The sequence below is a fragment of the Ambystoma mexicanum genome, chromosome 1p, assembly GCF_040938575.1.
Source record: "Ambystoma mexicanum isolate Mex_15411 chromosome 1p, UKY_AmexF1_1, whole genome shotgun sequence".
Lineage (NCBI taxonomy): Eukaryota > Metazoa > Chordata > Amphibia > Caudata > Ambystomatidae > Ambystoma > Ambystoma mexicanum.
This window is the reverse complement of record NC_090921.1, coordinates 170,780,386-170,802,768: the sequence shown is the minus strand read 5'-3', so window position 1 is coordinate 170,802,768 and position 22,383 is coordinate 170,780,386. Positions and strand designations below refer to the sequence as shown.

The 22,383-nt window shown below is 43.5% G+C and overlaps 1 long non-coding RNA gene across 1 annotated transcript in view; it reads left to right on the top strand.

Moving 5' to 3' along the window:
* LOC138567660 (uncharacterized) overlaps positions 1 to 21,532 on the top strand; it is a 176,326-nt gene extending 154,794 nt beyond the window's left edge. Inside the window, exon 3 of the long non-coding RNA XR_011302274.1 lies at positions 21,008 to 21,532. This is a non-coding gene — a long non-coding RNA (uncharacterized lncRNA). The remainder of the gene's footprint in view (positions 1 to 21,007) is intronic.
* The last annotated feature ends 851 nt before the right edge of the window (positions 21,533 to 22,383 follow it).

The window sequence follows — 22,383 nt, the reverse complement described above, 5'->3', positions numbered from 1 at the left end:
AGTCTAGTCCATACTCATATGGAGAAAGCTCAAGCCCAACAGAAGTCCACCTATGACAAAAAGGGGAATTTAAGATCGTATTCAGTAGGACAGAAGGTATTAGTCTTCTTACCCACCTCTGAAAATAAGCTTGTCTCAAAGTGGCATGGGCCATATGAGGTGCTAGGGCAAACAGGAACCTGTACCTATAAAATAGCCAAACCAGAAAGAAAACAAAAGACTCACCTTCACCACGTAAGTCTCCTAAAGGAGTGGAAAGATAATCCTTCCGCTACCTCTTCTTCGATATTGTCTTGTTTGGTACCAGAGGAGATAGATAACTCTGAACGTATTCCCCAAGAACTATCTAAACAAAAACAAGAAATTTTGAACAACCTTATTACCGCATTCCCTTATGTATTCTGTGAAAAACCAGGGAGAGTAGATGGTACTTATCATTATAACAGAACTCCATTTAAAACCATATAGACTCCCAGAAGCACGAAAACAAACAGTGGTTGAGGAAGTGAAAAAAATGCTAAAGGCAAACATTATCGAGCCCTCTTCAATCAACAAATTGCTGAGCCCTCTTCAAGTCCTTGGTCCTCCCCTATTGTGTTGGTAACTAAACCTGATAATTCTTGGAGGTTTTGCATAGGCTTCCGGCAGGTTAACGCCATCTCTGCCTTCGATGCCTATCCTATGCCATGCATCGATGAGTTAATAGATAAACCTGGAAATGCCACATTCCTATCAAACCTAGATTTAAGCAAGGGATATTGGCAGACCCCAGTATATGGACCTGATAAGGAAATGACAGCTTTCTCGACACCCCTAGGATTATTCCAGTTCAAACTCCTCCCTTTGGCCTGCATGGGGCCCCAGCCACGTTGCAATGACTTATGGACAGAACATTACAGCCGTACTCTGATTTCTGTTGGGCCTATATTAACAACATAGTCCTTTATAATACAACTTGGGAAGACCATCTTTTACATCTTTCTACTATTATGAAGACCCTCAGAGAGGCCTGCCTAACTGCTAATCCATCCATATGCAAGCTGGCTCAATCGGCCGTGAAATACCTAGGCTTCTTTGTAGGGAGTGGCAGTGTCTAGCCCCAACAAGAAAAAGTAAAAGCCGTCCTAGATGCCCCCAAGACCAAGAGAGATCTCAGAGAATTCTTAGGACTGATTGGTTATTACTGTAGGTTTATTCCAAATTTCTCAGACAGAGCGGGCAGGTTACAGACAAACTAAAGAATGCTGAACCTCAGAAGATTCATTGGAATGAGGATAACGATGCTTGTTACAACAACCTAAAGCAAGCATTGTGTCAGATCCCAATCCTAAAGATAGCAGACTTTTTGAAATAATTTGTATTACAAACAGATGCCTCTCTCACAGGGTTAGGAGCAGTTCTATCAGAGGCATACGATGGATTAGAACATCTCATCCTCTTCACCAGTCATAAACTCTTCCCACGTAAGAAGAATTACTATCTGTTGGAATTAGAGGCCCCTTGCCATCAAATGGGCAATCATCCACCTAAGGTTTTATCTTTTAGGCCGAAAGTTCATGCTTGTCACCGGCCACTCACCTATAGTATGGATAAGTCAACAGAAGGACTCTAACCCTCGAGTCATGCAATGGTTCTTAGACCTTCAACCCTGCTTCACTGTGGAACACCGAAAGGGGGGGGTCTGCGCCCAGAAGAGGGGCACCCAAGGGTGAAGCCACCACCAAAAATATTTGTGGAACAGAACTGTGTTTCTGTGTTAAGAACATCAGACCCTCGAAGGCAAGAGACTTTTATTGAAAAGAGACTCAACCATCGTAGAACCTGATAGCTGGAACAGAACTGTCGTGCTGGGAAAGCTTGAGTGTGTGCCATGTTCAGGAAACCCACCTTGTCCCGTGATGAAAACGTGGGGAAGAGAGACCCCTGGCAAGCACATCCTGATTTATTATTTGAGAACACTTTTTCCTTTATTGAAACCCTATCCCACACTCGTTCTGTAATTATCTGTAAAGAATTGGCAGTCGTTTTTTTTTAGTATAGGCATTTTTAGTTTGACACGACGCCACAAGGACTGCCATATTTTTCATTTGATGGTTGACGCTTGCTCCCATCTTAGATTTAGGTTTAGTTTAGCTGCATTTACAGTTCAATAAACACCCTTGAGCTGTGATCACTTGTGTCTGTCTTTACTCTTGCCACCATGAGTTCCTTACAGACTATTTTGTTTATCGTTTGTTGGTTGAGACTACTTCCATCTTAGTTATAGGGCAGAATAGGAATCTCTCAAACCCCAACATTATCAATAAAGGTTTTACAAATTGTATCCATTGTGTCAGTGTCAATACTGGTGATGCCATGCCTTTCCTACACTTGTTACAATTGTTGGCTGACAAAGGGTACAAGGTGGACAGAACAAAATTGCAATACTGTCACAAGAGGTGTTGTTTTTGGGTTAATTGATTTCAGTGAACGGTAAAAGAGTGACTCCAGAACACGCAGCAGCAGTGCACGCTACCCCTCAGCCGGTGACGGTTAAGGACATGCAGACATTTCTCAGTCTGTGAATATTACTGTAGAGCATGGATCTTTGACTACACGTCATATACTAACCAATTTCTCCAGTGCTTAAGGTAGCACAACGGATGAAAAATACCATTATTTGAACTGAAGAAATGCTTACCAAGTTCCAGGAACGGAAAAATGTTATCTCCACTGCTCCAGTACTGTCAACTCCTGATTATACTAAAGAGTTCTATCTTTTTTCACATTCTAATGGCCGGATGATGACCGTAGTACTGGCACAACACATCATGATGGATCACAAACCCATAGCCTATTACAGTGGCAAGGTGGACTCTTTGCCATTGAGAAATCTGCTACTATCATTGTGGGGTGTTCATTGACGCTGTACATTGAGCACGCTGTCTTTTCAATACTAGAAAGGTCCAAATCCACATTGACCACGCAAAGGGCTTCCGCATATGAAGGGATTCTCTCAAATCATCTAGTCATATTGTTCGTTGTAAAACAGTGAATCCAGACACTTTCTTGACTGAACACATTACTGACGATGATGAGGTGCATGACTGTGTTACATACGAGGGTCCCGAGACTGACATTCCCAAGGCACGTGACTATGCTTTAGATGACAGAGAAGTATTCTTTGTTGATGAGTCCTCAACTATTGATCAAAAGACAGGTCAGTTACATACTGGGGCAGCAGTGGTGTGACTAGTTGGCTGGGAATATGAGGTCTTTGTGCAGCAGAGACTACCAGGTCTTTATTCAGCACAGGCAGCGGACTTGATTGCCCTTATTGAAGCACTTGAGGGGTGCTGAGTAACAATTTATTCTGACTCGGCCTATGTTATGACAACTATTCATTCAGGGTTGTCGAAATAAATGGATGATACAAGGATTTTGTAGAGCAGATGTGTCTCTGGTGCAGCATGCATCCATGATAGATCGATTAATGCATGCCCTCTCACAGACTACGCTCACCCAGTCATCAAGTGTGCCGCCCACACAAGTGGTGTAAACTTCGTCAGCCCTCGGAAACGAAGCAGCAGACACGGCAGCGATACAGGCCACGTATTTACTAATACCACATGTTCCTGAGCATCCAGCGTTTGTAAACATGCAGCTGCAGTTGCAGGTTCCATGTACTGCACTTTTGTTACTGAAATTAGGTCAGGTGCTGCAAAGTGAGAAATTGCTGTGGCAAAAAAGAGGGCTACACAGTCTCCAACTGATTTATTTGTATTTGTATTTTATTGAATTTATATAGCCCTTTAATCCAAAGTGCTTTACATAAGAACAAGCAAAAATACAACAAGCATAAGATGACAATTGAATCACAACTCGAAAACAGTATAAGGAACAATTTACAATATTGCTGAGGTGAGGAGGGAGTAGGGAGGGGCATAGGTGTGCGAGGGAATGGTAGGTATTAGCGGAGGTAAGAGCAAAAGTAAGAGGGAAGGCAAGAAGGTGTGAGGAAGAAGAGAGGAAAGAGTAAGAATAGATGAGAGCAGGGGGTCGGGAAGAAGGAGGTAGAGAGGATGGAGAGGGGAAGGAAGAGCAGGAGTAAGAGGTGAGGAATGAGGGGTGGGAGAAGGAGAGGAAGCAAAGGGTGTTAGGGAGGGGAGTGAAAAAGATAAGATTTTAGAGAAGAGCGAAAGGAAGGGTAGGAGGGAGAAGAGCAGATGTGGAGGGAGGAGTTGGAAAGAGAGGAAGCGGAAAGGGGCGCAGGGTGGTGGAGGAGGAGAGAGTAGGAAAAGATTAGCAGAGCGGAGAGAACGAGAAGGGGTATAGAAAGTAAGAAGGGAGGAGAGGTAGGGGGGGCAAGACCATAGAGGGATTTGAAAACAAGACAGAGGAACTTGAATTTGAGATGGGAGTGAAAAAGAGAGCCAACCTAGAGAGGTGAGAGAAGAGGAGATGGAAACAAGGGGTGAGAGAAGTCAGAGTGAGCAGATGGCAGAGTGGTAGACAGACCCAACAATGTAAACCATGGCCCATGTTAAAATTGGATGGAGTGTTGTTCATGTCGAACAGATGGGAGAAGTCAGTGGTGAGTTGTGCAGCAGGGGGTTGGCAGGGTTTGGAGAAATAGTTATATGGAATATTAATAAGAACTCTTTCGCGATATGGACTGCATATATACCTAAACTAACATGGATTGAAGCATGTGAAACTCCAGTAAACGTTCAACACTCAGATAAAATCAGTTTCAAGAGATCGAATTATCTGTCGGAAGAGTCATTCAAGCTGCTTGCATGGCTCTTCCGACAGATGATTCGACAAATGTTGGTGGTAGACCAAGACAGAGGTGTTCTTCACTTCTCTCTTAACACCAGGGATCCAGGCTGCAGCAAATGCAAAGTGGTTGCAGATTGTTCGGTGGGAAGTGATCCAGTTGGCGAATGACAATTGTGCTCCGGGACCCCCAACTGACCCATAGAGTCGGGGTTTGCTCAGAGCACTTTAAGACAAGATATCAGCACCCGTGAGATGGATGGGGGTGCAGATTCAATACTCCAACACCAAATCAAAATGACAACTCGACGGTTTGGCAGAAGTACAAAAAACGGGGAGTCTCAAGAACATCAGCGGATGCGTGATCTTCCTTCTCACTTCACAACTCCAAAGAACTTCATAAAACTCATAACATTTATACTGAAAACTCATCATTGACGTGTAACGCTTAAAAGTTGCCATACAATTCTATTGGTTCAGGAAAGGTAACTTTACTATAGGTACTATATCTGTATATGGTAACGGAGTAAGGGGATTGGGTAAACACTGTCAGGTGGGGCATCTCAGCCCTACCTTCAAACTAGCTACTGTAGATGTCACTAAAAGTACGACGTCTCATTGGTTCTACTAACTATAGGACCCTAGATTACTTGGTCCCTTGTGATTGGGTTGGCACCAACCCCACCCGTACTTTTCCACTTCGCTTAGCAGCAAGCAGAATAATGAGGCTAGGTGCAGGGAGTAATTTATTTCACCTTAGTGGCTGTGTGTCAATTACTGCCTTGTAGTTTGGCCTTGTGTCTGCCTCTTTGTCTGAGAAAGTTTAAGGAGGATGGGTAAGATAAGGCTCCATGCGTAGGTGTGAAAGGCTTACTTCTGCTCGCTCGGCTAGTCACGTGGTTCAGACACCGTGAATCTGCCTCTTTGTACAATTTGTGTGTTTGACTTTCATTTCACCCATCCCGGCTTCTTATCTTGGCTCTTCAGAGCAGTGTATTCTGTTCTTTGCTTCGATGAATTGTGGCCACTGTCCGTCCATCTTGACAGATACGACCTTGGTTCGATCTTGGTTCTCCAGGCACGGTGTGCCTCTGCTGAGTTCCGTTTCTGCCGCTGTAGTCTCGATTTCACCAAACATGAAACTCTTCTCATGTGGCCTTTTAGTAACCTCTTGGCTGTTTCTGCTTCTTGTGCAAAGTGGAAGTATACTCATATAAGTAACTTCTTTGAGGTAGATTATGTATAGTGGCGCTTGCCGCATTATCCAACTACTAAGCATAGCAAGCTGCACGATTTTCCTAGCTTTCTTGTGGTTCCAAGCATATGTACATGTGTAACCTTAGTTGAATATCTTCATTTTGCTCGTGGCTGAAGCTTCTTACATTTGACATTGTCCTTTCACTTTAGATTCACAATATCCTTGTCTCATGGCGTTTCGTCTCTTTACGTCAATCCCAGGTCGTCATTTCTTATATATGTGGGTCAGTCCGGGTTCTCGTGATGTCACCATTCGTCTTTCATTAAGACCATTTTGGTTTCTTCTGGGACTGCACTCGGAGGATCTTCATTTCGTTTTATTGGTTGATATGGCTTCCTTAATGGATACCTTACTCTCTATGATTTCCTTGGTACTGGAACTTCAATAGGTGCTGTTCTTCTGATAGGTACTGGACAGAGCCCCACTGTGGCTCTCTGCTGGTTTATTTGCTCATCATATGTCACATATCTCGGGTGTGAACATTCCTGGTACTTCAAAATGGATGGTTGGAGTGCGGGCTGTATTTGGGACCTCCTCTACACTCCCCCCTCTGGGCGAATCATCGACCACTTTCCCTTCTTTCTTCAGTTCTTCCAGTTTCTCTTGTGCTTCATTGGTTGAGTCCATTCTTTATTCATCTTATGGGTCTGTACATGATGGTCTGAAGAAATGTCTCTTCGGGTTCCATATCTTTATCACTCCTCTCAGGCTTCCTGCTGTTCTCACATGCTCGTCATTGTTCCACTTCATTAGTTGACACTGTCCATTTGGGCTGCAGTAAACCCATCTTTCCACATAATTTCTTTGCTTCTTAGGATATTGAAACTTTGTTCCATCTGGTGCGTGAATGCTGGCCTTCACAAAGTCTCTTATTTCTTCATCAGTCAGGTCTTTGGGCTTCCAACCTGGCTTGATATCAATCATGATCTTCATCCCAATGGCTTTTTTTGCAGTTTTCTGGCACTGAGAGATTATTATCTTGATGACACAGACTCCTAGCAATATCATCACTAACAGGGCTCCTAGGAACTTGAATGCATCTGCCATCCATTGTGGAACCCATGATAATAGGGATCGAAACCACCTGTCATCATCAACTTCGTCAGTTTCATCAATCATTTGGTTCTGTAGTTTCATCAGCATACCTTTGGCTTCTGTTAGAGTTCAATTATCTTAATCGTGAGATGGTATAAATGTGCAATATGATTCTCCGATTTTTGCACAAACTCCTCTATCCATAGCTGTGATCATGTCAAGGACATATCTGTTCTGGAGAGTCATCAATCGAACTGCCCTTAACTCTTCCTTTATGGCGTTGAATCCTTTTATGGTTGTGTTGATGGTCTGCAGTAACTCCCATCTGGTTATCTGCAACCATTTAGTATTTGCTCCAACTTTAAATCTTGGCATGAAGATTGTCGTGCACACTGTTGAGGTGAGGCTAAACAGCCTGTGTTCATATGTGATCGCATGGAAGGCTTCTTCTGATTTGGCAGAAAAGTAATTCTCTCTCTTCATTCTATTCAGCAGCTCCACAGATCTCTTTTTCCTCAGGTGAGCATCTGCTTTCGGAAAACTGTCAATATTCAGGTCGCTCTTCACCAAAGCTGGAACGTGGACATTCACTAGTGTGCATATACCTTCCCAGTTTTTCGGCATCCTGATGTATGCATTTGATCCACATGCCCAATAATGATCCATTAGTACTGCACTTCCATGCACCATCCCTGGAGCATCAAAAATTTGTCCACAGTTTTGATTCTCTCCTATCTTCCTTGTGCCATTATTCCTGAAGCATAGTTTCAGATTCTTCAATGGCACTATCTGCAAGGATCCCCCTCTGTCTTTGACCGAAGTCAATAGTTTTGCAAGCTTTGGCCATAATGGCTTGCATATCCTTTGTGAATTTTCAATTGCTTCCTTGCAGGCTCCGAGGACCATCCATGCCCTGCAAATCACTACCCCTTTTTCCCATCCATCTGGTGAAAGCACTATCCCCAAACTAGCATTTGGCCTCTGTCTTCCATTCACAAGCGTCTTCTTGAGTTTTCCGTTGGACATTTAGCTTCTTGTTCACTTCCCATCTAATTTCAGCTCCTTTCACTCCAGGTTTCTCGTACCTGATCAAATGATTCTTAGTGTGAGCTCTGTTTCTTGTCTTTATATCCTGGACATAATCATCTTCATCAGTTGCTTCGGTTGCCCATTTCAATGAAGCATCACTTCCCATGAACTGGCCTTTGGTCTTTGACATAGCTACGTGCGAGAGACATTGTGCCGTCTGGACATCATCTTCTACAGCTACGAAGATCTTGGACTTCCCCATGCTATACGGTAGGAGTGCACAAACAAAGCATTCCCCTTCTGAACTCCATCTTCCCACTTCTTTCATGTGCTGGTACCAGATGTTGTTTCCCAAATGTTTGCTGGATCTTCGAAGAAATGATAATACATCAGTGTGTCTTCCGACAAAAGTTGGGTGCTCTTCAATTAGATGAAAAAATATCACATTGATGAGTGTATTCGCTTCTTCGTCCGCTTGGGACATTTGCTTTTATCTCGCTGTATTCCAGAAGTAGGAGGAACTGCTCAGCAATAACTGTAAGCAGCCTCCTTATATCTTTATCTTTTTGTTTTCAGGATCTCGAGAAGGTTAGTGACACTGGTGAGCCTCCCAACCACTGATGGGTATGATCTCAGTACTAGCTCAGTACTAGCTCGAAATATCTCAAAATGTCCCTAGTGATGTCACTACTGTGGGACACCATGAGTGAGTCCGAACAAGGTCTCTGTGTGGAAGGAATCTGGATACTATATTTTCTTCCAATTTATGTGTCCTCGATAGAAATTTGGCATATCCTTTTATAATCAAGGCTTCAGTGTGCCTCAGTAAAGTTCAAAGTCAACAGACTAGGTTGTGGCTTAATGAATGCAATTTTCTTCTTCACCCTGCAACTAGGATGCACAGAGTGTCCATTTTATATGTCCTTATTCCCCTTTTTTGCTCAGAGAAATGTCCAAAATGAAACCACAACTGTTGCACAAACATTCTTTGTGCTTGCTTTGCTGCTGCTCATGCGTCCTTCCTCGTCATGGATCTCGTCTGCACGTGCTGTGGTTCTTCCCCGTCGTCTGTAGTCTCTTCGCGCTGGGGTGCAGGCTGGGGGTCTTCTCCGATGTATGGCTTGATGTCTCCCAACAAGATCCAAGCTCTTCTTCCTTGTAGCTTTACTGCAGAGGGAGTGCAGTCTTCCACTGTAAAGGGACCGTTAAACCTTGGCTCGTCCCACTTTTTCCTCGTGTGGGTCTTAACCAGGACAGTATATCCAGGGAAGATGGATGGTACACGTAATCCTTGAGCTGCGTCTGCAGTAAGATCTCCTTCTGTGTTCCGTGCTGCCCTGCACCCTTTTCGCCATCGCTGCAGCTGCAGGTGCAGCTGGCCTGAATTTACAGTAAAGCAAGATGTCATGCAATTCAAGTAATCCTGCATTTCAGACCCTAAGATTTCTCCTGTTGACTGGGCATCACATCTAGCTCTGTTTCGGGGTGTCAGTGGAGTGCGCATTCTTCTCCCTGTGGCTATTTCGTGCAGTGTAAGATGATGGTCGGAACCGGGTTGATTCCGGAGTGCATTCAGTGCCAAAGGAAGGCAGAGCAACCATCCCTTTCTTAGAGTAAGCTTCAACTTGGCTATCCTTTCCTTTAATAAGCCGTTGAGCTTCTAACATATCCCATTACCTTGCGGATGATACGCCGACGAGAACTTGTGCTTTATACCAAGCAACAAGCTAATCTGCTCAAAAACTTCATTTACAAAGTGAGTCCCATTATCATGACTTTGCATACCCCCCACCTGGGGAATACCTCTCTCACTAGGAATTTGTCCGCACAGTTAGAGTCTGGGTGTGTACATGGACCTGCTTCTATCCATCTAGAGAATGGACACACCACAACAATTAAATACCTGTACCCGTTACATACTTGAATCATATTGGCGTAATCAACATGCAAGTGCTGAAAAGGCCCATTGGGCCTTGGGATAACTCCTCTATTTACTTTTAGTGTGTGCCCAGCTGTGAACTGTTGGCAAATTATACAGTTCACCATTAAAAATGCAACATGCTCTGCTAAATTCGGTATGAACCAGTCTTCTGAGAGTGTTGCCGCTAGATTCTCTTTTGTCATGTGTGCTGGATAGTGTAACTGCTCCAGTGCTATTTGTAACAGGGCTATAGGCATTACTGGTTTACCAGTGCTGTCTTGTCGCCACAAGCTTTGGGAGGGTTTTAAAGAACACCCTCGCTGTTTCCATAAGTTCTTCTCCTCCTGTGGTGCCTCCCCTTGGAGTTCTATTAACTGCATTTGTCTCATACTATTATAGCTTTTGGGTTCACTTCGTGCGACAATCATATTCACATTCGTGTTAACAACTTCCACATCCATGATTGTCTCATTCTTGGATGCCATACGCTTGGCTTCTGTGTATGCATCTTGATTTCCTTGTGAGATAAAATCTGTCCGCTTCATGTGAGCAGAGCATTTGACAACCGCTATGCCCACTGGGAGCTTTAGTGCTTCAATCATTCTATCCAATAGTGCTGCATGCTGTACTGGCGTGCCATCCGCTCGGAGGTAGCCCCTCCTTTTCCAGCGCACTAAGCCTGTGTGTACTGTTGATGTCACATAGGCAGAATCACTGTACACTGTTACTTCCTGGTTTGCGTGATTCTCAATTGCGAGTATCAACGCTAATAATTCTGCAGCTTGCGCCGAATAATGAGATGGTATTCGTACACTAAGAAGTACTCGAAATTCTCCATTTGCTGTGTGCTTCATCACAGCGATGCCTGTGTATCTTTGCCCATCATTTTGATTGATTCTCGAAGAACCATGAATGAAGACAATTTCTCCTGCTGCCAATGCATTTTCTTTCACTCTGGGAATCTCATCATAGAATTCGTCATAATTTGCGCAGTCATGTATTGGCTCTCCTTCAGTGACTGGCTCTGCTATGAACATAGCTGGGTTCACCATTTTGCATCAGACTGTTTTAATCGATGGATTTGATATGATCACTTCATAGGCAGAAGCTCTCTGAGATGTCAGTGTGCCCTTCGGTTTCTCTAGAATAGCAAATAGCGAGTGCTCAACGTACAACGTCATTGACCATCACATTACAATGGTAGTAGCTTTCTCAATGGCGAACGCTGCGGCAGCTAAACATTGTTCGCATGGGAAATGGCCTCTCATCACTGGGCCCAAAATCCCACTAGAATATGCTAGGGGCTTGTACCCAAACGTGGTTCTCTGTGCGAGTACTGGCATCATAACGCCGCCATTCGTGTGTGAGAACAGTAGAATTCCCATGCATAAATAGGAATCCCTAAAACTGGTGCCATGCATACGGCTCTTTTTAGTTCAGCAAATCCTTCATCCATGGTTTCAGACCATTCAATCTTTTCCTTCGTCACTTGTGCCTTGTGATTATCTGCATCTGCCGTTTAGTTGTGACACTCAACGACACAAACTCCTCTGCACCCCTGCTTCTCCTCCTCCTCCTCCGTCTGAGGAAAGTGACCGATATAGGTCCTCCGGCATCCTCCCACCCAGGCCAGCAGTGAATATGTCCTCACCATCCCCACCCGCCATCTCCACTACGGCATTTTCTAACACCCATAGCATAACCCAATCAAAGGCATGGGCAGTCATTCTTTATAATATCTTCACCAACATTTTAAAGACCAACTCCATTCCTAACTCATGGCGACAATCCATAATCTATCTTCAGAAAAGGTGATTGCGCCCTTCTGACAAATTACAGGCCTATCGCGTTTCTTGACATGCCTGGAAAAATCTTTGCCCGGTTCATTTGAAGGGATTTCAACCAATGGACCACCAAAATGCAGATTCGTGACCCATATTGTGGCGGGTCTTGGGACAGCAATTAACTTACTATCACTGCCATTTAAACACATCTGTGTTCCATAAAACAGCCACTACATCTAGCATTTGTTGACTTTCGAGCGGCATTCGATTCTGTCTCTAGAGAGCTACAGATGGATAAGCTAGGCAAAGCACAATGTCCTGCTACTATAAGATCCCTTATCGATTCATTGTACACCAACACCACGCTTCAGATAAGACGGACACTTGAGGGTTTTCTATCTGCGCCCATTCCCACATATCGAGGTCTGAAGCAAGGATGTATCCTTGCTTCAGCCGTCTTTAATTTCTTCATTTCTGACCCAAAGAACCATTTTTCAAACGTTATTACAGATGCACCAAAAATGGGGTCATATCAGATTCCATCATTATTATATGCTGGCGATCTGGTCTTACTATCTAAAACCCCAAAAGGACTGCAGAGGTTACTTGATGCTCTTGCATCTTACGTAGAGAAAAATCAACTTTCCATTAATCTTGATAAAACCAAGGTCATGTGCTGTGGTCGTCCCCAACAAGCAAAGAAACTGTTTAAGTGGACTTTGCAAGACATTGGGCCTCATTACGACCCAGGTGGTAGAGTGATAATGGCACAGATAGAGCTGCCGGACAGGGACGCCATTTAGGGGCTGCCAGTGCAACCTCTGAGGTCTCCCTTGCGACCTCTAAAACAAAACAAAAAAACGTTTTTTTTTTAATAATGCAAGCTCCTGGGCTGTGGCCAGCACCATGTGATTGCTAGACTCATTAAAGGTTTATTTCAGGCACACTTCAGTGGGTGAGTGACTGATTTAGTCTGTTCTTAAACACCTCAACTCAGCCTTTCATCCTTCTGAGGTCGATAAATGAGTACCAATACAGGTTGGGTGATATTGGGTATATATTTTTTCTATATAAAGCGCTTAAGCGTAAGTGCTATATAATAATACATCATTATCATTTGGTCATGGACGTCTGCTTGCATTAACAGTAATTTGGTAATATGGGCCTATACACACTGATCTTAACGATACATATGGCGATCCATTCTTGTATGAAATGTACATCAAATTATAGTGATATTGTAACCATATTTTTCTAGTGTACAATGCTATGTGATGCCACTTCCTGTTTTGTCAACGGGTGAAAGGTCGTATTCCATCGCTACCCGCGATATCACTTCGGGGTGGTGTCAAATGACATCACTTCCTGCGATGTCATCAGGGGTCAAGCGTCGTGCAATGTCACTTCCGCTACCCCAGGCATTTTGGTGAAATGACGTCCCTGCTGCCGGCGCCGTTATTACTCTACCGCCTCATTACGAGGTCAGCTCACGGGTGCCAGACTGCACGTGTGGTCTGGCCAGACGTGCATACCGGCACCCGCAAGCAGACCAGGATGCTAACAACAGACCCTTCATTAACGGGTCCGTTGTTAGCATCCTCCCCATTCCCATTGAGCCCTATGGGGGCTGGAATAGGAATGTGGATGTACCGGGTCCGGGTCCAGAGAAAAGGGAATTACCGGGCCCGCAATAGTCGGAATGGCCCAGTAATTCCCTTTTTTCAGGACCCGGACCCGGTACCCGGTTTGGGGTAGCCATGCCGCTAAAAACGGCATGCCTACCTCCAAACTCCTAATGAGACCCATTGACCTTGAACTGGTACACCATTATTCATATTTAGGTATTAACATCAATGACCAAGATCATGACAAGACCTACTTACGCAGTTTAGAAAGAATGCTTTCCACAGCAATTTCTCAAACTACCATTATAATCGCCAAATATGGCAAATTCTCCGTCATCCCAGCGTTAACCTATTACAACCAAAAGGTAACACCCAGAATCCTGTTCGGCTCGGAATCAAAGGAGATCTTTCCTGAAATCTTTTGTCAAAAATTTGAAGGGAAATTTTGGAGGCGTGTCCTCAACCTTCCTCAATGTGTACCATTGGCCTGGATCAGATATGAACTGCGCCTAATCTCCTTGCATGGAATGTACCTATGGAAGCTGTGTGCCCTTTTTAGAAAATGCATCTTGGCGCCAACGTCAGATATGCTACTCCGTGTATTATCAGTGTATGTGTTTTCCTCTAAGCTCATCCTTTATTACTAAATGGAAAAATACCGTTGTAAATGCACTGGCGGAAATTTCACTGGAAACGTTGCTAGAAAATCAGACCCCTGCCAAATTGAAACTTCTTCAAAATGACTGGATCAAAACACGTGCTCAATGCCAAGCCTATAAAGATTTCAGGAATAACCCCTTTGATGATAAAAAATACCGTCCAATTGAACTACGCATGATGAAATGCCCATCACCCGCACATAGATCTGCATAAGATTTAATCTATGGCCTACAAATGATGTCATAGCAAGACGAACCATAATTAATAAAAGAGAACATATTTGTCGGTTCTCTAGAAAACTTGACCAAGTAGAAACTTTACGTCATTTACTTGTGGAATGTCCAATGTTAAATGAGAAGCGTTTTTATTTTATTTTAACAGTTTAAACATTTTAAAATGGTTAATTCCGACATACTTTGGCAACTTATTTTCTGCACTCGTTACACTTCCGTAAGAATCGCTGCAATTGCTTTCCTGGGTGCCTTACAGTTATGTTAAAAGGTGCAAAGTAACATCTAACACTCAATCAGTGTGAGAACTGCTATGCGGGACGAAAAAGTAAAAATAGATCTGTCTGATAGCTAGTCATACGTCATACAAGTCTTGAGTTTTTTAACACTATTGTACAACAGTAATTACGTTAAAAATCATCAACCCTTCACTCTTACCTGTTGATTGTTTAGAAAAGGAGTTGATGAAGATCTTAAACGTTGTATTTGATTGTAAATCAGAAGTACATTAGCAGACTTGAGTTGATAACTGGTCATAAAACTGTTCACATAAGGACTTCATTGCATGACTGATTCTTGCACTGATATTTACACAAAGTAGTCATCTCTGAATTGGATTTTCTTGAAAACCTTTGAATGATTTTGGAAACTCAAACACAGTATTGTTTCTGTTTTTTCAAAACGGAGGTCAAAGGTTACAATTATCAAAGCAGTAAATATCCTGGGACAGTTTGTCAAAGATATCAAGTTATTAACTTTTATTCTGCAATTTATCACTGGGTCAATTTGACTAATACAAGATGGTTTTGTGAACGAAATGTAAATTCATTTTTTCTTTTATTTATATTTTTAGTGGCATAATTTTTGTCAGAATAACATGTTGTAAAGTTAATTGTATTTAGCTAAATCAATAAAAAATAAAATAAAATAGGATGACCCATCTTCCACATAGCGAGGAAGCCAGCGTAGGGGTTAATGCCTTTTTCGCACCATATAAAAATCTTAACCAGAATAAAACCAAATAAATCGATGTTCATCGAGAAAGGATTCTATTCTCTTTCTCTGAGGAGAAATAAACTCAGCAAGAGGTGTGTTCAATGCCTAGATGCGAAACAAAACATTACTAATTGGTGGTAAAGTATTAAATTAAGTTAAAAGGTCATCGACATGTGATGAAGTCCTCTGAAAAATGGAACAAGGCATTGCTACCAGGAGCGAACAGATAAGGGGTGCTGAGAAGCAGGATATTTGGTTGGGATGGCAACTGCCAAATATTGCGCATGAAATGGGTGAATTAGAATGTGTTTACTTCTTATGCCTTTCATCAAATACACCAACGTTGGGGAACAAGCTGAAGGCCATGGAACAATTACTTGCGCCTCATAAGAAGTCCTGTTTGCTTCCACCAGCAGGTGAGCAAGGATCTGGCAGTGTGCAAACACTGGACTCGCTGCAGGACATTGTGGCCAAGAATTGGTCTTTCCATCGATGGATGAGGTGGTCCTTCCACACAATTTGCTTCCAAAGGGCATGGGCAGTGCATGACTTCTGCTCTCCATGGAGTGCAGTCGGCATATAGTGTGTTTGCCTCTATGGACCCTGAGAGGAGCTTCCGCCTTCCTGGATGAAGCAAGCAGGATTTTAAACATTAGTATTCTGCATATCCCTTTGATGGGGTGATATATGATGCAGACATGTCTGGCAGGTATAAAACAATGTTTTATTGATCACAAGGGGCCTCATTACAAGTGTGGCGGTCCAGAAATAAGGGTATCAGTAGAGGTCCGGAAATATGGGTATCGGTAGCAACGTACCGGCACCTTTTCCGGACTGCATACTACAAAGATGCCGGTAGGGGCCACGGATCCCCCGGCAGGCCTGACAGTGCCGGTGTTTCCATGTCCCCAGTTCCAAGCGGCAGTGATGGTGTTACAGGGTTGGCGGCAACCCGCCGGTAGCACTTACCGCCAACCTCATAATGAGGCCCAATGTATATTTTAATAGGTATATTTTAATACAAAATTGAATGCTAAGAAATTCGTTTGCATTTGTACAAAGAATATTTCCCATTGTGGTGCTGTAGCTGTTTTTTAAAGATAATAGTGTATTATTGTGCAACAAGTTTGTCTCTGTTGTGGTATTGTTCATAAATGGCCCCCGGCTTCCAACTCATCCTATCACCAGAGTCAATATTACAAGTTTGGCAGTCATTCTTGTGAAATATCGCCAAACTTATTTACCGTTACCACCACTTGGTCGAATGGGTTTACCACGTGAAAATAAGTGGTGTCATGTTGGTGTTAAGCCCCATTTTTGGAGTCAATGGGGATTTACCATGAGCGGTAATTCAGCTGCGATAATTCAGCCGATTTTTGGCATTAACCTGGAGGATTTACCTCTAGCATCATGTTGGAGGTAAATCCATCACTTCAAAGCCAAACTCATAGTTAAGCAGTGCAGTAAATGTGGCAGCAATTCTGTCACTGCCCAAAAAATTGTGGTGGTAATGAAATTTTTCTCATGTTTCTGCTTTGACAGTCTCTAAAAAATGCCTCCCGAGCAAGGCTCTGCCGGGGCCCACAGCCGACTAGCCCCAGCTACACTGACCCCTCCATCAGACAGCCTGTGTAGCCAAAGCGCTGCAGTCACACAGGCTGCCTGCAGGTGTCAGCACTTCGGAAGTACTGACACCTGCAAGCAGCTTGTGTAACCGTGCAGGCTTCGGCTACAGAGGCTGCTTGATGTCTCAGTACTCGGAAACGGGAGGAGGGCTGGACTGCACAGCTCTCCTTTTGTTTTCGAGTAACTAGTCATCAAGCAGCATGAAGCCAAGGTGCTTCATGCTGCTTGATGACTTAACTGGAAAACAAAAGGAGAGCTGTGCAGTCCAGCCCTCCTCCCGTTTCTGAGTACAGAGACATCAGCAGCAGAGTGACCTTTCATTCTAGGCGCATCAAAGGTAATAATTCCAGTGCACGCCAGCTCTACTTCTATTACCAGCACCCCCAAAACTTAGGCGAGGGGGGAAAAGCGCTCCTTAGGGGACGTGGCCTAATTAGGCAATACCCCCTAAGGAGAGCCCCCCCCCTCGATTTCTAATTCCACTTAATGTACTGGGGAGCATTAACCTTGCAACCACAGTAAGGGCACTCATGAATTACTTGCCAGTGCCATATGAATCTAAACTGAGGTGCAGCTCTCACAATTCGAATATATATATATATATATATATATATATATATATATATATATATATATATATATATATATATATATATATCTCACACCAAACCCAGAGGTATCTAGGCGCTTATGCTTAAGAGATTGGTTACAGTGCTTATGGTTACGGGCAAGAGGGAACAAGAAATAGTTACAACACAGAAAGAAGTAAAGTTAAAGGTGGTAACAGGTGACAGGCAAGAAGAAACAGAGGTTAATTACATCTCACAAGTGCAATCGAGTTCAGGTGGGCACAGTGGAGTAGCCTCACCCCATGTTGCAAGGCGGCTATGTCACAGGGTGCATTAAGGTCCAGGTGGGCACATTTGTGGAGCCTAGCGCTTAATTACAGGGTGGCTGCGGCACCAAGTTGCGGTAAAGTCAAATCAGATGGGCACATTCGAGGAGCCTGACCCCATGTTGCAGGGTGGCTGTGGCACAAAGATGCAGTAAATACAAATGGGCTCAAGGGGCACCGTTACCTATTGGATGAAGGCATGCAGGCACAGGCATACAGCATGGGGTGGGGGACAGGAAGGCTAAATTCGACTTTTAAGCAAGGCAGGTGAAATGCAACACACTAGGCAGGGTAAATGTGATTTTTAAACAAAGCAAGTGAAATGCAACACATTAGGCAGGCTAAATGCGGCTTTTAAACAAGGCAGGTGAAATTCAACACATTAGTCAGGCTAAAATCGAGTTTTAAACAAGGCAGGTGAAATGCAATACACTAGGCAGGCTAAATATGACTTTTAAAACAGGGCAGGTGTCACATTCAGTTAATGGTAAGGCTAGATAAGATGAAGATCAGATTGGGTAAAGTGAGAGGTAGCCAGAGCCAGTGTAGAGGGAAGGATTACAGAAGCTAGTAACGGGAGCTGACCTTCTGAAGAGAGTTTAGTGGACCATTTCTCACTGTGGGCCCAGGGACAAGGTGATTTCCTTGGCTTCCATGTGTGTGGGGGTGTAAGAGAGGACCCTCAACGATCCTACAGACCCGGCCAGACAGCAGACAGGGAGCAGACAGGGGCCTTGGGAGTGGGCCTTTAGTGAGGGGTCCGACTAAATCCAGTCAGACCCCAGTTGGACAAGGTAAAGCTTCCAGTGGCCAATGGCAAGCCAGAAGTATGCTATAAAGGCATACCAGCAGCAAGGAAAAGCCGGTGGCCATCTTGGAAGTGCCGCAAGGTCAGCAAAAGGCAGTTACCAACAAGGCAAACCACAAACATTTGTTGTTTTACAGTGGCAAAATGCAGAGGTGGGAATCAAGATCCCGAACTTTGAGCTATACTTCCTGGCATGCCAACTGCAGTACGTGATGCACTGGATGGCAGACGACCCCACTGGGGACACATTTCTCTTGCAGCCGGCATTACAAAGGCTATTCCTCAGGGATCTGATTTGGATTTCACTGAAGGAGCGGGTTAGTCACCCTTATTTAGTCAAGTTGGGGATACAGGTATGGCGGAGGACATTGGCAGCAGTGATGTCCGAAAAGCACTGACACAGGCAAAGAGTGAGGACACATTGGGAGGCAAATAGGATAGCAACTATAGGAGATTTGAGGAACGAAGAGGGATGGTTCGATTTCGCAGGGCTGAGGGAGAACACTAATATGAAAGAGGGCCAATTCCTATTACACAGGGCAGTACTGTGTGCAATAAAAGACAGGTGGCCAACAGTCACAGATGAGATTCTTTGGAGTGCAGATATGGAAACGCTCATAAACATCTCTGAGAGGGGCACGTTGTTTCTAGAATCTACGAAGCGCTGACCGATTTCTCCTCCAGAAAACACAACTGCAATGTAAGAGGAGGTGGGAGGAAGACTTGGGGAGATTATTTGAAGAGAATGAATGGAAACGGATTGCTATATATCACAAAAAAGTGTTGAGGAATGTGAAGCTGCAGCAAATACAATTGTATATTAAACAAAGGGCGTACCTCACACCTGCAGCGATGGCAAAATTTAAGGGAGCCGATAGCCAGATGCGTCCGAGATGTAACAAAGATAATGTGGGACTGATTCATATGTCCTGGGGGTGTCGAGTGATACAGGCCTTCTGGGGGAGAGTGGCATGTAAAGTAGCCCAAGGGGGTATCTCTTTGGATATTCAATCCCCAGAGGCCTGCATGTTTGGCCTATTTAAGAGAAATGCTAAACAGAAAACCATGGCAAAAATGAAGGACCTCATCTACATACTAGCAAAATGTAGCATAGCAATGCGATGGAAAGCCACTGCATAGCCTAGCATTGAGAGATGGTGGGAGGACCTGAAAAAGTGGGCTACGGCAGAAACGGGGGTGTGGGAACAAGCGCTGGGTGTACAACGTCAAGAACCTGGAACGGACATCCACCAATGCATTGCATTGACTGAGACATTGTTTGCTCAACAGGAAACGGATGGCGCAGCTCAAGGCACACAAGAAGGAGCTGGGAAACAGTGTGGTAGGACAATAAAAGTTAGGTGATAAACAGGAAAATGGGGGGCGGTTGGGGAGTTAAATTGAGAACATTATGAAGCAATTTGAATCATATGATGATGCAATTAATGTTTGGTTTTTGTTGGTTGAGTTATTAAAAAATTAATTAAAACTATTTTATTTTTAAAAAAGTATTTGTAGAAAATTGCACAATCGCCGACACGTGTTTCGTACTTAATTCATGCCTTGTTAAGGCCGTGCAATGTGTGGTTATTTTCATTACAATGCCCAACGTTTTTGGCCCATCGAAAGTGAGCTACCAGAACTCTTGACATACATGCTACCTTCCATCTAGCTACTGATAGATGCCGATCAGCTGCTCCATGATGCTGGGTAAGTGCATCTGTAAAAAGCTCCGTTATACCAGCAGCCATTTTGGAAGAAGCAGTGGCACTATATATGTTGGGTAGAGTGTTGTTGAATGATGTTTTCCAGTGCATGTTTGTTTCACTTCTGCTTAGTTTGGTGATGGACTTTTAAGTTTGGGCTATTAGATGGTGTTTACACCACCTATAAACCGAAACTATTGCATTACAGTACAGATAGAAATGACATGTGAAGAGGGACACGCAACTTGTAGGTGTTGTTTGGTTATTTGCCCACCCATTGACAGTCCATGGAATTCTAATCCCTATGGCCATTCCCACCCAGTTCCTGCCCCTCCCCACCCGAAAACACCTCCTGATGGGAACACTTTCTGCTTGCTTTAATCAACTGTTACCATGAAAGGTTGCTAATATTTCTTTGAAGCACTCTTCTGAGATTTAATGACTTAATTCGAGCTGTAAATGCAATGCTGGTGTAAAAAAATGCCTTCAACAGGTCTGCCTTCGGCCACTCAATTTATAACCACTATGGGCCCGATTCATGGAATTGGGTGCAGGAATGGTGCAAGGACAATGCCTCTCTTTTACACCCAATAACTCAAAAATTCTATTAAAAATGAATACGGTGTGGTGTTGCACAAATGATTCTTCCATTCTGATGTTTTGTTTTTATTTTCAGACATGCATCTTCTCGTGGGAGTTCCTTCTTTTCTGTGTTCTCAACATCCGTAAACAGTATCACCATTTAACATCTGACATCCAGCCTGATCTGTGACCAGTGTGGGAGGCAAATGAACATGAAGCAACATATTGAAAATGGACACCATATGCTAATGATCTGTTAGTGCTTATCCATTTATTCATTGCAGCCGTGTCCTAGTTATTCCAGCACTAAGGATTGCTGTATCTCTTTCAATGAATCTGAGAATACCACAAAAGTAACTTCCAACGGTATGACACTGAACACATGCTTCACTTCAGTTCTTTTTCAGGACCTAGGGGTGTCCTTCTTTATAGGGGCAGAGTTTGAACTGTAACCCTGACAGATAGGACTGGCCTAAAAGTTAGCTACAAAAATAAATACTTGAAATCACTCCTTGGGTATATAGACAGTGCTCCAGATAAGATTTTGGAGTGGGACTATTTTACTACCTATTTTGTAAACTTGAGAGTAAAAATGTAAATCCAATTCCCCATGTGAGTATTGTGTAAGCCATTAAAAATGCTTTAACTGAAAAACAGAATTGTTTTTCTAATAATTATGTTGCACCTAGTTACTCATACACATTAAAGGATACATGTGCATGTCTACCGATCGAGCAGTAATAATAGTACTTTCTTCCTGTGGTACTACGTGCCTCACAAGAGTACAAGGAGGAAGATGGAGTCTTGATCTCTGTTTTCTGGATGCGAGTATAATACCTACCCATCCTTCGAATGTGTGATGGACATGGCAGGTTTGCACGCAGAGTACTCCAAGTACTCTCCTTTTCACATTTTGGGTAAGGATGCAGCACTAGAATGGCAATGCAGAAGCACTGCATAAGTGGAATAACAGGTTTACAATGTTGGTAATCGGTTTTGTAATACACCAAACCTCGGCAGACCTTGTATGGTAGGATGTATATCCGAAACAAAACAGTTATATTTGATTGACAGTGTGAGAGCACAATACTAGTAATGTATAGAAACAAGAACTTGAAATGTGTTTTCCTCTTGAATTATGCAAGCACTTTGACGAGATACAGGAAGATGACCAGGTAGCAGTATTTGCGAATGCACTAATCAAACCCATTTTAAACTTAGCTCTAGGTTCTGAAGGAGATGAAAATCGGACACGTCTGGCTGTTTTGTGCAGGAGTAATGAAGTCCATGAAACAACTGCAAACAGTACAACACAACACTGAAGGTAACTTGTCGAATCAGAAGAAAATGGGGAAAATGCCAAAATCATTGAAGACTGTGGATGCCATCGACTAGAAGAGCACATTTTCTGGTGAAATATTCTCCCTCTCCCCTTTTATCCTGGCTTTCCCCTATCCCTCTACCTGCCTA